The sequence below is a fragment of the Pteropus alecto genome, unplaced genomic scaffold (assembly GCF_000325575.1).
Source record: "Pteropus alecto unplaced genomic scaffold, ASM32557v1 scaffold7, whole genome shotgun sequence".
Classification (NCBI taxonomy): domain Eukaryota; kingdom Metazoa; phylum Chordata; class Mammalia; order Chiroptera; family Pteropodidae; genus Pteropus; species Pteropus alecto.
The window spans coordinates 42,204,323-42,206,836 of record NW_006494614.1 but is presented as its reverse complement, the minus strand read 5'-3'; the positions used below and the strand labels follow the sequence as shown (position 1 = coordinate 42,206,836).

Genomic DNA, 2,514 nt, shown 5'->3' with positions numbered 1-2,514 from the left:
ATGAGTTTATTTCTGTTTTGTTTCTTAATCCTTGTTCATTCATCCTCCCTAGAGAACGTGACATTGGATGAAAACTCTTCTTAAGGCCTCCATGATTCTATCCAAAATGGGTTTTAGACCTGGACAACCAGAGTTCCTGACAGAACAAGATGCTCGTGGGCCAAAGAAATATGTCTTCCTGGAGTACATAGGTTGTCTTCTAGAGCATACTTCAGATACCCAATATTTGGGAATTCTTTGCCCACACAACCCTAGGTCCCCTTCCAGAGCCTGCAAGGACTTCTTCCCTTGGTTTGTCCTCTTGAGAGTGAAGCATGACTGGTATTTGCACCCTGGGCCTGAGGGGTGATCGGGACAGCTGTTTGCAGGTAGAAAGCTTAGAGGTATTGTTGGGATGTGCATGAGCATTAACTATATGAGACCACTCACTTTGCAGGACAAGCCGAGAGTGCAAAAAGAGGGTAAGCTGTGAGGCAGAAGCCAATGGTGTGTTTTCCTGGGCCCTGCACATATTAAGGGTTAGCTTGACTCTGCCATCTTGGCTCTCCTGCCAGCTCTCCAACCACTTTTCCCTGTCTCCTTCACTGAATTTGCTCCCTCTTCCATCCTCCTAAATAAGGCTTCCCCAGGAGTCAAGCTTGGCTCCCACGCTCTCCCTCCTCTGTGCCCATCTCTCAGGACACTCACTCTGCAGTGAGGCAGTGCAGCATCTCCACCACCGCCTCCTCTTCCAGATGGGAGTTCCTCAGGGGAGGACTACTTAGTCACCTTGGTTTCTCTAGAACAGAGCTGCCACCCACTGGGGGCTCCAACTGATGTTTGTTGAATGACAAAAGAAATGAATAAACAAAGCTCATTCACAGTCTAAATTCACCCTGCTAAGCTTGCATTTCCCCTGTGGATGAGATAAAAAGACTAAGAGCAGGAGCTCTGGAGTCAGAGGGAAGGCCTGCAAACCCCAGCTCACCACTTATGAGCTGGGCGTGCTCTCTGGCAAGTCATTCAACTGCTTTGTGCCTCAGTTTAATTTTCTTCAAAATGGAGGTAATCATAGTGCCTATTCAATTAGGAAGCCATGAAGAGTAAAAGAACTCATCCATGGAACCCTGCTTCCCTTCCACTCTACCTTTGCTTGTGTCATTTGTCCTAACTAGGATGCCACTGGCATCATCTCTGCTTAGTGAAGCCTACCTGTTCTTAAACACACCACCACCCTATAGCCCTCCCAGATTCCCACATCCTGGCGTTTCCTCCCCAAACTATCAGGACATACTTCCTAAAGAGCTCAGTCCTACTCTGCCCCAGGTTATGGTTATGCTTGTCCATCCCCAACTCTTCTCCATAGAGCTGGAACTTCTTGAGAGTAGGGGCTCAATATTGGTGCTCAATGGATGCTTATTGAATGAATGAATGAATGAATGGTTACAGAATATTCCAGATACTCTACCAATGTTCTGATAGATCTACAAGGATTGGTTTTAGGGAGTCTTGAACTGAGGCCTCTAAGACAGCAAACATGCCTCCTTTAACCCTTTGGATTAAAAAGGGCTTCAGCTCACTGAAGAGCCACCTCTACCTTGCTGAGAGTTCATTATTATCAGGGAGCCGACCTGGGAGGCAACAAGGGCAAAAGGTCTTTCCCTTTGTCTGTGCTGTAATACAAAGGGAATATGGTATGGCGTGAAGATTAAATGATGCCATGTTTTAAAAAGGCTAGTAGAGCTCTTTCCAGCCAGTGCCAAGCCATGGGCATCTCTTGGGACAACTGGAACAAGGGCTGCAAGACCAGGGGCAAGAGAAAGATCTACCACGAGAAGCAAAAATATGATCTGGGGTGCCCCACTGCCAACACTACGGTTGCCACACACACACACACACACACACACACACACACCACGTACTCACAGTTTGTGTGCGAGGAGGCAATAGGGAGTATCGTGCCTCGAGGCTGGACCTGGAAAACTTCTCCTGGGGCTCTGAGTGTTGTGCACGCAAAACAAGGATCATCAGTGTTGTCAAGGAACTGGTCCGCACCAAGACCCCAGGCAAGCTCTGCACCATGCTCATCTACAGCACATAATACCAACAGTCGTAGGAGTCCCACTCTGCACTGGCTCCGGGCCACAAGACGGGGGCCGAGCTGACCCCTGAGGCAGAAGAGATTTTAAACAAAAAACAAGCACAGAAAATTCAGAAGAAATATGATGAAAGGAAAAAGAATGCCGAAATCATCAGTCTTCTAGAAGAGAGTTCCAGCAGAGCACGCTTCTTGCATTCATTGCTTCACGACCAGGCCAATATGGCCAAGCAGATGGTGGAGTTCTATCTGAGGAAAATCAAGGCCCTAAAAGGCAAATAAGTCCTTCTCCCTCCTATCTTAGCTCATGTAACAAAGGCATTTATTGTTTTAAAAAAGCAAAAAAAAAAAAAAAAGCCTAGCAAAGTAACTGATGAGAAGTTGGCCCTCAAGAAATGGCAGAATCAGCATTAATGTTTGTTTAATTGTTGGGAAGA

At 46.9% G+C, this 2,514-nt stretch overlaps 1 pseudogene; it reads left to right on the top strand.

Moving 5' to 3' along the window:
- Window positions 1-1,745: 1,745 nt before the first annotated feature.
- LOC102883629 lies at window positions 1,746-2,359 on the top strand (annotated as a pseudogene).
- The last annotated feature ends 155 nt before the right edge of the window (window positions 2,360-2,514 follow it).